At 45.5% G+C, this 14982-nt stretch overlaps 1 protein-coding gene across 2 annotated transcripts in view; it reads left to right on the forward strand.

Moving 5' to 3' along the window:
• LOC134340800 (myb/SANT-like DNA-binding domain-containing protein 2) overlaps nt 1–14982 on the forward strand; it is a 54631-nt gene that overhangs the window by 403 nt on the left and 39246 nt on the right. The window lies entirely within an intron of this gene.

Genomic DNA, 14982 nt, shown 5'->3' on the forward strand with positions numbered 1-14982 from the left:
AGTAAAACTAACTAGTGCACGCATAACAGTAATCCTCTTCTCTTCCAATCCTAATGAGGTGTCTCGGTTCCCAAATGTCGACTGTTCGTTTCCCTCTATAGATGCTGGCTGACCTGCTGTGTTCCTCCAGCTTTTTTTCTGTGTGTTGCTCAAGATTTCCAGTATCCGCAGAATCTCTTGAGTAACCTATAATCTGTGTCTCCAAGGTACCTTGTAAGTAGTAATGAAGTAAATCGGGCACACTTCTGTTTCTTCAAGTAGCATTTAAAACCGATTAATCTTACTTGCAGCTTGAACCATAATTCTTATTTTTAATGATCCAGTTTGACAATTTGCAAGAACCCTTTTTTAATTTTGTATTATAAACGATTATGTTGCATTTTTTTCTGGAAATGGCACAAACCAAAAGATTAATAAACTTTCTGTTTATAACGTTTCCCATTATTCCATAGAGAGGTTACAACTAGGTTGTTTTCAGTCCATCAAGTCGATACTAACCCTATTCAACAGCAGTTCGGCTCTTGAACCTAGCTTAATGCTTACCATTAATGCTAGCTTTTTATTCTAGATTTATTTTAATCTCTGCAATTTAAATTATATATCTACTTTAATAGAATACAAACATATGAATCAATAATCCACATCTTTGGCTGCTTACAGTCTAACATTATGCTACTTTTCCCCATTCTGAGCCTACAGCTGACTTAATTTATACTCACAAATGCCAGAACCTAGCATGATTATCTACATATTCTCAGTGTCCTATAGTTCTGTTGCCAGCAGGTTTAAAGTTTTTCTCAATCCTAAATTATTCCCTCTTAGTATGGAGTAGCTTCTAATCACTAGATTGTAGACTGGAGCCCTTTGCTTATTCTTTGTGTCAGGATTTTTTTGTTGTAGTTTACTTCACTTTACTATTTTGTCATCAGCATCTTCAAGTGATCTCATTCCAAATTTTCAAAGCTCCCATGCATTTGAAATTAAAGCTAAGTTTGTAGCTTCACAAGCAAATCATCATCAGTGATTAATTTCAAGAAAGTAATGTCATTGTTATCTTCACCCAAGACTGACTTTTTTAAAACTTGTTTTTAATCTTTGTAGTTCATTTGATACTGCTGATCAGCCTTGCACATTTCTCCCCTCTGGAATGTGTCCAGGTCTTGAGTGATTCTTATGGCTGTCTCCAGAACTGACTGCAGTATTCAAGGTGTGGCCTGTGGTGTGTTGTGCAGCTTGGGAAAGTCATCTTCCAAGTTATTCTCAATTGTTTAAGCTAAATGTTTGCATAATATTTTACTTGAATGTTGCCGTTCTGTCATTAGACATATTTCTCCCAGCTTTATTTGGTTGTTTCAGTACCATTTATGTGTGTTACTATTTTATAATGGCATCATTTTAAAATGTTTTAAAAATCTACCCAATTATACTTTATCCAGCTCATGTCGTTCCGAAGTATTTGCCTCTATTTTTCATATTTTAGTATTATCTGTGATTTCAAGCAGTTACTTTGCTTTTCTTAAATTTAAGGCTGTTGTTTCAAGAAGAATCAACATAGGCACAGCAAGATAGAAAGTATTTTAAATGCCAATTATTTCATTTAATGGTGATGCTTTTGCCATTTAATACATTGAATTCAGATTATTTTGAATCTTGATGTCAGTCTGTTAGCTGGAAAATAAGGCCCATTCCAGAAATGCAAGCAGATACAGGTTAAACCAATGATACTGTAATACAGGACTGTAACGTTTTCTGAGGGAATGTTTGGATAAGCTGTTAACCAAGAAACTGAGAGAAGTGTGAATGCCCCATGTCACTGTTCTGTATTTGCCAGTGATTTGGTTAACGCTTTTTCCACTTGTCAGTTTTTTTTTGCCTTTCAATTGAGGCAATCTTTCTGTGGTATTTAATAGATTCTAAAACAATTGGTGTACTGAGATCAAAGATGAAATATAAATTCATTTTTCTTCCAAATTGTACTTTTCATTTTAACATAAATGATATTTTAGAGAACCTGTAACCTTCATTAAATATAGGTGAAGCACAAGCATTTGTACCAATATATATCAGTTATTAAATGATTATTCATAATGGATTAGTTAGCCACTGTACAATCTTGTGAATAGACTGGCCTTTCAAATACAAGTAACAGTGTAGATGAAAGTTCAAGGCTTTTACTTTTGTATGTTCAAACATCTTAAGGGCTTTTAAAAATAGTATTTTGAACTTGTAGAGTTCAGGAGCAATAAAAAAACACTTGTTCAGCTGGTCAGTCAGCATCTAAAAAGAAAATTAAGTTCATACTTTGGGAATTTTGTTTTATGTGTATCATAAAACAGTTTTGTGATGTTAATGTTTAATTAGCAAGTTTAATATCTATAGGCAAAGGTTAAATTAGTTCAGTTCAATTTTCTTTTCAGCTCAGGATTTTAAATTTCCATTGAGGTCCATTTCGCAAAAGAAGAAATCAAATATGATGGATTCCTTGAGTAGAGAGTGTAACTACCTGAAAGCATTTTGTATTAGTGTAACATTTGATAATTTAATATATGATTATTAGGATCTGGTAACAAAAAGCATTTTAGTCCTTTTATTTGAAATGAAAGGATTATTAACTAAGAGCCAACAATGAACAGCTGCTATATCATATCTCAATAGTTTAATAATTAATATCTTGTCTCACTAAAGTTTTAAAGTTCTAACTATAAAAGTGCAAATGACGACTTTATCCAGAATGCATGTTCCATTCTGTTCTCAAACAAGTGGCTGAAAGGAAGGTAAACTTGAACTCCTGTAGCTTCTTGATGCACCCAAAAGTATTTCACCAATGCCCTTTATTTGAGATCATTGTTGTAATGTAGATATACATTAGGATACGCAGCACGATCTGACATCTAGGAGAATGACCTGTATGTTGTTGAGAAATTCAACTGTGCAGCATGCCCTTTCAGTGTAAGTTATTAATTGCTCTACAGTCTGGATTGGGTAAAGCACAATGAAGCCTTAAAGTTGTGCATTTAACTGTCCATGAATAAAGCAAAGACAAAATAACTTGTGACCACTATGGATCATACATACAGCTGAGTATGATCAGCAGGAGAAACCCTACAGCTGTGCTTTGTAAAGGAAGCAGTTATTTGTAGGTTGGCGGTTGATTTGGAAGAGAGCTTGTTGCTTCAGCAGGGTTGAACCACAAGGGTTATCAGTCCCTGAATGTATGGGTTTATGTGTGACAACATGTCATCATGGTGAATTCTGTGCTTTTAGTTCCTTTGCCATTTCAGCTGAGGAAGTTTGCTGTACCCAATGTTTCATTTTAGACAGGAGAATATCTGTTGGAGATCAGGCCTCTGCCTTTATTAGTTATCCCATTGCATTCTTCGCTGCTGGATGTGCTACAGAAACAATTGCAGTCGCGGGTATGGAGACACTAAAAGCTTAATGGACAGTTTTATTTAGATCAGGTTCCCGACCTTTCTTATGCCATGGAGCCCTACCACTAACCGAGGGGGTCTGTGGACTCCTCACACCTTCGCATGTGCAACAATGATAGGAGGAGGAGAAAGAAGGCAACAAATACTGACAAAACGGTTTCCATTGATTTGCCTTAATACCCTTTAGGTTCACCTTAGAACCCTGTTCCTGCATGTTTGGTCACGTTGAATTAGTCCAGTGCTAAGTGCAGCAGGGTCTTATAACTAATTAAATTGCAGAGATAAAGAGTAGTTGTGATTGTAATGACTAGTACTGAGCATTGTCATGATGGAAGTTTCAATATTTTGCCCATTCCTCTATCAGCAATATTGGGGTGGGATGGCGGTCACCATTGAACAAAGACTTGCTGGAAGAAGCCAAAGTTTGAAGTAAATTTATTATCAAAGTACATGTATGTCACGATATACAACCCTGAGATTCATTTTCTTGCGGGTATTCACAGTGAATACAAGAAACACAATAGAATCAATGAAAGATCGCTCCCAACAAGGTGGACAAACAACTAATGTGCAAAAGACATCAAACTGCAAATACAAAGAGAGAGATGAAAATATAAGTATCGAGAACATGAGATGAAGAGTCCTTGAAAGTGAGTCTGTAGCTGTGGAAACAGTTCAGTGATGGGGTGAGTGAAGTTGAGTGAAGTTATCCCCTGTAATTTAAAAGCCTGATGGTTGAGTGTTAAAACTGTTCCTTATCCTGGTGATGTGAGTCCTGAGGCTCCTGATGCAACAGTAAGAAGAGAGCATGACCTGGATGGTGGGGTCCCTGATGAATGCTGCTTTCCTATGTTTTTGCTCAGTGATGGTTTGGGCTGTATCCGCTAGTTTTTGTAGGATTTTCCATTCAAGGACATTGGTGTTTCCATATCAGGCTATAATGCAACCAATCAATATACCGTCCATCACATTTTTAGAAGTTTGTCAAAGTTTTAGATGACGTGCCAACCTTTGTAGACTTAAAAGAAAGTAGAGGCACTGCCATGCTTTCTTCATAATGGCACTAGGCTTGCTGGACCCAGCACAGATCCTCTGAAATGTTAACACCAAGGAATTGAAAGTTGCTGACCCTCTCCACCTCTGATCCCCTGATGAGGACAGACTCATGGACCTCCAGTGTCCTTCCAAAGACAATAATCAACTCCTTGGTCTTGCTGACATTGAAAACAAGACTTGTTGTGGCACCAGTCAGCCAGATTTTCAATCTCCCTCCTGTATGTTGAATCATCACCAGCTTTGATTCAGCCAATGGCAATGGTGCCATCGGCAAACAAATATGGCTTTGGAGCTATGCTTAGCCTCACAGTCAAAAGTGTAAAGCGAATAGAACAGGGGGCTAAGCACATAGCCTTGTGGTGCACCTGAGCTATGTACTATATATTGTGGGTGTGAAAGCTTATTGGAGACAGTTTATGCCACAGTGAAAGGCTCGGCTTACCATTTGAAGCAATTTGGATATCTGCTTAGTCTGGAGCTGGGGGAAAGTTCTTTGTCATAAAACACCCACAGCAGTGACAGTCGCTGTACTGAATTCTCCTGTTTTTGCACTGCAGTCTGACATTGAATGAATTGACTTTATTACTTACTTACTTCCTTCACATACATTTTCATACACATACAACAATCTCTGTCTAAATGTGCAACTAATAGTAATTTGTAGTAAATAATATTTACAACAGGGCAGTCAGTATAACATAGAAATACAATTGTATCAGCGTGAATTAATCTGTCTGATGGCCTGGTGGAAGAAACTGTCCCGGAGCCTGTTGGTCCTGGCTTTTATGCTACAGTACTGTTTCCCGGATGGTAGCAGCCAGAACAGTTTGTGGTTGGGGTGACTCGGGTCCTCAATGATCCTTTGGGCCCTTTTTACACACCGGTCTTTGTAAATATCCTGAATAGTGGGAAGTTGACATCTATGGATGTGCTGGGCTGTCTGCACCATTTTCTGCAGAATCCTGCGATTGAGGGAAGTACAGTTTCCATACCAGGCAGTGATGCAGCCAGTCAGGATGCTCTCAATTGTGCCCCTGTAGAAAGTTCTTAGGATTTGGAGACCCATACCAAGCTACTTCAACTGTCTGAGTGAAGGAGGTTCTGTTGTGCTTTTTTCACCAAACAGCCAATATGTACAGACCACGTGAAATCCTCGGTGATGTGTATGCCAAGGAACTAAAAGCTGTTCATCCTCTCAACCCCAGATCCATTGATGTCAATAGGGGTTAGCCTGTCTCCATTCCTCCTGTAGTCCACAACCAGTTCCTTTTGTTTTAGCAACATGGAGGGAGAGGTTGTTTTCTTGATACCGCTGTGTCAGGGTGATGACTTTGTCTCTGTAGGCTATCTAGTTATTATTTGAGATTGGCCAATCAATGTAATATCAACAAATTTAATTGGCAGATTAGAGCTATGGGTGGCGACACAATCATGGGTATACAGAGGGTAAAGGAGGGGGCTTGGGACACAGCCCTGAGGCACACCTGTGTTGAGGGGCAGTGGTGAGGGAGCCCGCTCTTACCACCTGCCGGCGATCTGACGGATAGTCCAAGATCCAGCTGCACAAGGCAGGGTAGAGGCCGAGGTCTCTGAGCATCTTGTCGAGCGTGGAGGGAATTATGGTGTTGAATGCTGAACTGTAGTCCAAGAACAACATTCTCACATAAGCATCCTCCTCCAGATGTGTAAGGACCTTGTGCAGAGCTGTGGCTTTTGTGTCATCTGTCGATTGGTTGTGTCGGTAGGCAAATTGTAGGGGATCCAGTGTGGGTGGTAGTATGCTGCAGATGTAGTCCTTGGCCAGCCTCTCAAAGCATTTGCTTATTGTTGAGATGAGTGCGACAGGACACCAGTCATTCAGGCATATTTGCCTTGGTCTTTTTAGGTTCAGGGACAATGGTGGATGTTTTGAAGAAGGAGGGCACTCTACACTGGGAGACGGAGAGATTAAAAATCTTGGAATGTGTATGTATCTATTTTTAGCTGAATTGAATCAGAGTCACGTTTGTTATATCAGTCATATTTTGTGAAATTTGTTTTGCGGTAGTAGTACAAAGCAATACATTATAAATTATAGAAAAGATATAACAAATGAAGTAGTGCAAAAAGAGAGCAAAAAATAGTGAGGTAATGTTCATGGGTTCATTGTCCATTCAGAAATCTGATAGCGGAGAGGAAGAAGCTGTTCCTAAAACGCTGTGTGTGTGTCTTCAGGCTCCTGTACCACCTCTCAGATGGTACTAATGAGAAGAGGGCCTGTCCTAGGTGATGAGGGCCCTTAATGATGGTTGCTGCCTTTTTGAGGTATTGCCTTTTGAAGATGTTCTGAGTAGTGGGGAGACTAGTGCCAGTGGTAGAGTGGCTGAGTTTTCAACCGTCTGCAGCTTTTTCTGATCCTTTGCAGTGGCCCTTCCAAACCAGATGGTGATGCAACTAGTTAGAATGCTCTCCATGGTACATGTGTAGAAATTTGTTAGTCTTTGGTGACATACTAAATTTCTTCAAACTCCTAATGAAATGTAGTCCTTGGTGTGCCACCTTCATAATTGCCACCCAGGAGCTTGAAGCTGCTCACCCCTTCCATTGCTGACTCCTCGATGAGGACTGGTTCATTTCCCCTTCCTTGAAGTCTGCAGTCAATTCTTTGGTCTTACTGACATTGAATGCAAGGTTATTGTTGTGACGCCACTTAACCAGCCATCTATCTTACTCATGTACACCTCTTTGTCATTATCTGAGATTCTGACAACTGTTGTATCATCAACAAACTTACAGATTATATTTGTGCCTAGCCATATAATCTTGTATGGCACGAATTGTAGAAATACATGAAAGCTTCTGCTGTGTCTGAGAATGGAATGAACATCTATTGCTTTTTACTATAGTATCAAGATGAACAAAGAAATGCAGTATTCTCATTTTGAAATGTCTTCCATTTCCTGGGTGCTTACTCAATCATCAGCATGAATATTCCCTCACCACAAGTACCAAAGTGGGGCCAGGTTTCTGAGTACTCTGCAATTAACATGAACAGTACATGTTGATCTCTTTGGAACCTGGGACCCAAGACCCATGAACAATGGCGTGGAGACATTCATAGCTCCACAGAGATACTACTGCTATATTACAGTCTGCCTATTAATGATAGTTACATTATCCCCTCCAAAAAAAAAGTAATTTCCAAAGTCAAGTAATGCTAGATGCCAAAATTTCTGGGCCTCCAATCAACATCAGAGTGGTTCAGTATTTCAAGATGTCTGTATTCTCTCAGTGCAAATATTCTATAAGCCGTTTCTTGACCAACTAATTTTATAAACAAAAGATTTTGCAGATCCTGGAAATCCAGAGCAACATGCACAAAATATCAGAGGAACTCAACATGTCAGGCAGCATCAATGGCCAGGAATTCACTGTTGTGGGCCACAACTCTTCAGGAGTTATTCCCTCTGGTCTGGGACTGAAATGTCAACTGTTTATTCTTCTCTACAGATGCTGCTTGACCTGCTGAGCTCCTTCAGCATTTTGTGCTTGTTACAACTAATTTTATATCATGCTGTCCTCATAGCTGCAGCCAAATTGATGAATGAGTGCTCTTTGAATATGAGGGAGGTAGCAGGTTACCATAAAGGATAACTGGCCTAACTTAAGATTGTAGTATCTTATCGTGAGTGGAAGCAATCTAAGCTACCTGCTTGACTGACAACTGCTAAAGCTGCAGAGGTGGGAGCATGGAATTAGTCATCCTAGGGAAGAACTGATAGTTAATCCATGGATATATGGGCAATTCACTGGCCATGCCATCATTTGATATAGCAATTTACTGACGTAGCAGACTCAAAGATCATGGCAACAGGTACACAACTGTGACGTGAACAGCTGAGGCTGGGTGGCAGCAAGTTGTGTTTAGTGGCAGAAGTTGGCTGTTTCAAGCCAGCAGTGCACTACTGTGGAATCTGTGACTTCTGTTGTCATGGAATCTGTGACTTCTGTTGTCATGGGGCACCATGATCAAACTCGTGCATATTTCAGTGGAGCTGGATGCTGTAGACGATTTATTTTTTAGGTAGGGGTTTTGCTGAAAAGTCCGACTTTAAAGTGCCTTTGGTAATCTGGTGATTCCCCAGGATATTGATTTTGCGGAACTTGGAGATGGTACTGCCATGAAATGTCAGCATTTGTTGAGTTGGGCTGCCTTGGAGCCATTGCCTAGTGTTTCATGATTCAGATGTTGCCTCTTGAAATGGCATTGTATTTTTGGTGGTACTCCCACAAGTGGTGGGAGGGAATAGACTGTGGTGATGATGAAATGGTGACATTTTTCCAAGTTGGGATAATATACAACTCGGAGAGAAATGTGCAGTTGATGGTGTTCCCATGTACATAAAACCCCACTCGAGGCTGCCTGTTTGGAAGGTGCTATGTGCATAGTGATGGGGAGGGTCATGTTTGGGCCAAACGGATGCTGTGGTTTAGAAGACATGGAATGAGGTGCAGCAAAGAAGGATGTTAAGAAGTATTGGCATACTGTTACTGGTGATCACCATGTGTGAGGGTAATGGAGGCCTGTTCTTCTGTCTGTTGTTGTAGTTCTTCTGAAAGCTTGTTTAAATTAACCAAGGTTGGTGTCTTGGTGTAGGATCACTTTCAAGAACTGTGCATTAAGACCTGAAGAAATGGGGTGGTTTGTTGTGTGGAGAGAGAATGTAGGGGAAATGTTCAAAGTAAATTTATTATCAAAGTACATGTATGTCACCATATGCTACTGAGAAATTTATTTTCTTTCAGGTATTCACAATACATACAAAAAACACAGTAGAATTAAAGGAAAAACTGCACACAACGAAGACGGGCAAACAACCAATGTGCAAAAGACAAACTGCTCAAATCCAAAAAAGGAAAAAAAAACGAGTTGCAAAGTTCTTATAAATGACTTCATAGGTATTGAAATTAGTTCAGTGTTGGGGTGAGTGAAGTTATCCCCTCAGGTTCAAGAGCCTGATAGTTGAGGGGTAATAGCTGTTCCTAAACCTAATGGTGTGGGACTTGAAGCTCCCGTAACTCCCTCCTGATGGTAGTAGTGAGAAGAGAGCATGGCTGAGATAGGGGTTTTTGATGATGGATGCTGCTTTCCTGAGACAGCGTTCCTTGTAAATGTGCTCAATGATGAGGAGAGCTTTACCTGTGATAGACTCAGCTGTATCCACTACTTTTTGTAGGCTTTTCCATTCAAGAGCATTGGTGCTCCCATACCAGGCTGTGATGCAACCAGTCAGTATACTCTCGACCGAGCATCTGTAGACGTTCTGTCAAAGTTTTACATGACATGCTAAATCTGCGCAAGCCTCTAAAACTAGAGGCACTGCTATGCCGTCTGTATAATGTCACTTGCGTGCTGCACCCAGAACAGATCCTCTGAAATAATGCTGGGGAGTTGCTGACCTCTCCACCTCTGATATTCTCATTAGCGCTGACTCATGGACTTCAGGTTTTCTCATGCTGTAGTCAATAATTGGCTCCTTGGTCTTGCTGACATTGAAAGGTTGTTGTGGCACCACTCAACTAGATTTTCAATCTTCCCTCAATATGCTGATTCGTATCTCCTTCGATTCTCCCAATGATAGTGCTGTCGTCAGCAAACATAATATATGGCAATGAAGCTACACTGAACCTTACAGTCATGTGTAAAACAAGTAGAGCAGAGCACTAAGCAAACAACCTAGTAGTGTGCCTGTGTTGAGGTGATTGAGGAGGAGGTGTTTTGCAATCTGAACTGACTGGTCTACAAGTGAGGTAGTCAAGGATCCAATTGCTCAGGGAGGTATTGAGCCCAAGGTCTTGGAGCTTATTAATTAGTTTTGAGAGGATGATAGTGCTGAATATACCAGAACATTTTCTACCTAGCAGTGTTAAATCCTGAAGTTCCTGCTGATATCTCTGAGTGATACTGTAGCGGTGTGCTACACACAGCGCTAGAATAACCACACGGAGTCAGTGAGTTAGAGTTGCGATGAAAGAGATTTATTCAGACTTCGCGGCCCGCTTTAAAGCCTTCCCGTTCCCGCCCTCCCTGGGGCGGGACTGCTGTGGGGAATGCATATTCCCAGACCCTTTCCGTGTGCGGGATTTTCCCCCTGCTGGTGAAGATGGCCTGGCGCCCTTTTTGGGGCTGGCCCTCTGCCTGTGCGCGCTGTTGTTAGCCGGTTCGTGGGTGCCAGAAAGTGGGTCGCCACATAACCCCCCCCCCCCCCAGAACCAGCGATACCTCCCCCAATATCCACAGTCTGGATCGGCCTCTGTTTGGGAGGTCTGCCCCTGCGCCGCGGTGCCTCAGCCTGGACCGGCTACGCCAAGTCCACATGGGCCGGTTTGAGTCGGTCCACTGTGAAAACCTCCTCTCTCCCCCCAATGTCCAGCACGAACGTGGACCCGTTGTTCCTGATCACCTTAAACGGCCCCTCGTAGGGCCGCAGTAGCGGTGCCCGGTGTCCGCCCCGTCGTACAAAAAGAAAGTTACAGTTCTGCAGGTCTTTGGGTACGCAGGTCGGGCTCTGTCTGTGCTGTGAAGTGGGGATGGGGACCAGGTTACCGAGCCTCTCCCGTAGTCTGTCCAGGACTGCTGTGGGTTCTTCCTCTTGCCCCCTTGAGGCTGGTATGAACTCTCCTGGGACGACCAGGGGTGCGCCGTACACCAACTCGCCCGACGAGGTGTGCAGATCCTCTTTGGGCGCCGTGTGGATTCCGAGCAGGACCCAGGGAAGCTCGTCCACCCAGTTAGGCCCCTCCAGGCGGGCCATGAGAGCCGATTTCAGGTGACGGTGGAAGCGCTCCACTAGTCCGTTCGACTGTGGGTGGTAGGCAGTTGTGTGGTGTAGCTGATATCCTAAAAGGTTGGCCATAGCTGACCACAGGCTGGAGGTGAACTGGGCGCCCCTGTCGGAGGTAATGTGGGTTGGTACCCCGAAGCGTGCTACCCAGGTTGCAATCAGTGCTCGGGTGCAGGATTCGGAGGTGATGTCGGTGAGCGCGACTGCCTCTGGCCATCTGATGAACCGGTCTATCATAGTTAGGAGGTACCATGCTCCTCGCGACACTGGCAGGGGTCCCACAATATCCACATGAATGTGGTCGAACCTCCGGCGGGTGGGTTCGAACTGCGGCGGGGCTTTGGTGTGCCGCTGCACCTTGGCCGTTTGGCACTGCATGCACGTTTTGGCCCATTCACTGACCTGTTTACGAAGTCCATGCCACACAAACCTGTTGGCGACCAGCCGGACGGTTGTCCTGATGGAGGGGTGCGCTAAGTTGTGAATGGACTCGAAAACCCGCCGGCGCCAGGCTGCTGGGACGACGGGGCAGGGTTGGCCGGTAGCTACGTCACATAGTAGGGTCCTCTCACCTGGGCCTACGGGGAGGTCTTGGAGCTGCAAACCGGAGACTGCAGTCCTGTAACTGGGGATCTTGGCGTCTGCCTGCTGTGCCTCTGCCAGTGCTGCATAGTCCACCCCCTGGGACAGAGCCTGTATGGTCGGTCTGGAAAGTGCGTCCGCCACGACGTTGTCCTTTCCCGAGACATGCCGGATGTCCGTCGTGTACTCGGAGATGTAGGACAGATGTCGCTGCTGGCGGGACGACCAGGGGTCGGACACCTTCATGAACGCAAAGGTAAGCGGTTTGTGGTCTGTGAACATGGTGAAGGGCCTACCTTCTAAGAAGTACCTGAAATGCCGGATTGCCAGGTATAGTGCCAATAGCTCCCGGTCGAAAGCACTGTATTTGAGTTCAGGTGGTCGTAGGTGTTTGCTGAAGAACGCCAGGGGTTGCCAGCGACCCTCGATGAGTTGTTCCAGCACTCCACTGACTGCTGTGTTGGATGCGTCCACCGTGAGGGCAGTAGGAACGTCCGTTCTGGGGTGCACTAGCATTGCGGCGTTTGCCAAGGCTTCTTTGGTTTTAACGAAAGTGGTTGAGGCCTCTTCGTCCCAGGTAATGTCCTTGCCCTTATCTGACATCAGGGTGAACAGGGGGCGCATGATTCGGGCTGCTGAGGGGAGGAAACGGTGGTAGAAACTCACCATACCCACGAATTCCTGCAGGCCTTTGATTGTGTTGGGTTGGGGGAAGTTGCGGACCACGTCTACCTTGGCGGGCAGCGGGGTTGCCCCGTCTTTAGTAACCCTGTGGCCCAGGAAGTCGATGGTGTTGAGTCCGAACTGGCATTTGGCCGGGTTGATTGTAAGGCCAAATTCGCTCAGGCGGGAGTAGAGCTGGCGGAGGTGGGACAGATGCTCCTGCTGACTACTGCTGGCTATGAGGATGTCGTCCAAATAGATGAATGCAAAGTCTAGGTCGCGTCCCACTGCGTCCATTAGCCACTGGAAAGTTTGTGCGGCATTCTTTAGACCAAACGGCATTTGGAGGAATTCGAAAAGTCCGAACGGGGTGATAAGTGCTGTTTTGGGGATGTCGTCCGGATGTACAGGGATTTGATGGTATCCCCGGACGAGGTCTACCTTGGAAAAGATCCTTGCGCCGTGTAGGTTTGCTGCGAAGTCTTGAATGTGCGGCACAGGGTAGCGGTCTGGCGTTGTAGCCTCGTTCAGTCTGCGGTAGTCACCGCATGGTCTCCAGCCCCCCGTTGCCTTGGGCACCATGTGAAGGGGGGAGACCCATGGGCTGTCGGACCGTCGTATGATCCCCAATTCCTCCATCTTCTTGAACTCCTCCTTCGCCAGTCGGAGCTTGTCCGGGGGAAGCCTTCGAGCACGGACGTGGAGGGGTGGTCCCTGGGTCGGGATGTGGTGCTGTACTGCGTGTCTGGGCATGGCTGCCGTGAACTGCGGTGTCAGTACTGATGGGAAATCCGCCAGGACCCTGGTGAATTCGTCGTCGGACAGCGTGATGGAGTCCAGGTGTGGGGCTGGCAACTGTGCTTCACCCAGGGAGAACGTTTGAAAAGTCTTGGCGTGAACTAATCGCTTCCCTTGCAGGTCAACCAGCAGGCAGTGGGCTCTCAGAAAATCCACCCCCAGGAGTGGTTGGGCCACGGCAGCCAGTGTGAAGTCCCACGTGAACCGGCTGGAGCTGAACTGTAGCCGCACCGTGCGGGTGCCGTAGGTTCGTATTGTGCTGCCATTAGCGGCCCTCAGGGTGGGTCCCGGTTCTCTGTTGCGGGTGTCGTAACTCGTTGGAGGTAAGACGCTGATCTCCGCTCCGGTGTCGACCAAAAAGCGGCGTCTCGACTGCTTGTCCCAGACGTACAGGAGGCTGTCCTGATGGCCAGCTGCCGTAGCCATCAGTGGCGGCTGGCCCTGGCGTTTCCTGGGAATTTGCAGGGCGGTCTGCAGCGGCGGGCCTCTGTGCCCCACCGCTGGTGGTAGAAACACCATTGTCCGTTGGGCTCCTCACTCCCATCGCCGGGTTTTGTAGGCTCTGCTGCCGGGCCTGGTCTGGTCTGTCGTTGGGCACGCGGCTTGGTGATCTGTGCGATGGATGCCCCTCTCTCTTTCCTGGCATTCCACAGCACATCTGCTCGGGCCGCCACCTCCCGGGGGTTGCTGAAATCTGCATCGGACAGCAGCAGGCATATGTCCTCGGGCAGTTGCTCTCGGAACGCCTGCTCGAACATGAGGCAGGGTTTGTGTCCTTCAGCCAGGGCCAGCATCTCGTTCATTAATGCTGACGGCGGCCTGTCTCCCAAACCATCCAGGTGCATTAAGCGGCGTGCTCATTCGTGCCGTGAGAGTCCGAAAGTCCTTATGAGCAGGGCTTTGAATGCTGTGTATTTGCCGTCCTCCGGGAGCGACTGTTTAAACTCCTCAACTTGTGCAGCAGTCTCCTGGTCGAGTGAGCTCAGCACGTAGTAGTAGCGAGTGGACTCCGAGGTTATCTGCCGAATGTGGAATTGTGCTTCTGCTTGTTCGAACCATAATTGGGGTCGCAGCGTCCAGAAGCTTGGCAGTTTTAACGAAACTGCGTGAACAGATGCAGCGTCGGTCATCTCTGGTCCAAATATCGTTTGGGCCGTCGGGGTCACCAATTGTAGCGGTGTGCTACAAACAGCGCTAGAATAACCACACGGAGTCGGTGAGTTAGAGTTGCGATGAAAGAGATTTATTCAGACTTCGCGGCCTGCTTTAAAGCCTTCCCGTTCCCGCCCTCCCCGGGCGGGACTGCTGTGGGGAATGCATATTCCCAGACCCTTTCTGCGTGCGGGATTTTCCCCCTGCTGGTGAAGATGGCCTGGCACCCTTTTTGGGGCCGGCCCTCTGCCTGCGCGCGCTGTTGTGAGCCGGTTCGTGGGTGCCAGAAAGTGGGTCGCCACAATACTATTTTTAAAAAAAATGCTTTGATTTAAAAAGTTGTAGGCCTTGCTTGCATTTCTGAATACAAAGAGACAACTCAACAATGCTCTCTGGGTGCTTCTTGAACCTGCACATTCCAAGGCAAGTACCAACGGAGCCATGTTAACAATTAAGCCAGCAGCTGCTACCTTGTG

Source organism: Mobula hypostoma, chromosome X2, assembly GCF_963921235.1.
Source record: "Mobula hypostoma chromosome X2, sMobHyp1.1, whole genome shotgun sequence".
Classification (NCBI taxonomy): domain Eukaryota; kingdom Metazoa; phylum Chordata; class Chondrichthyes; order Myliobatiformes; family Myliobatidae; genus Mobula; species Mobula hypostoma.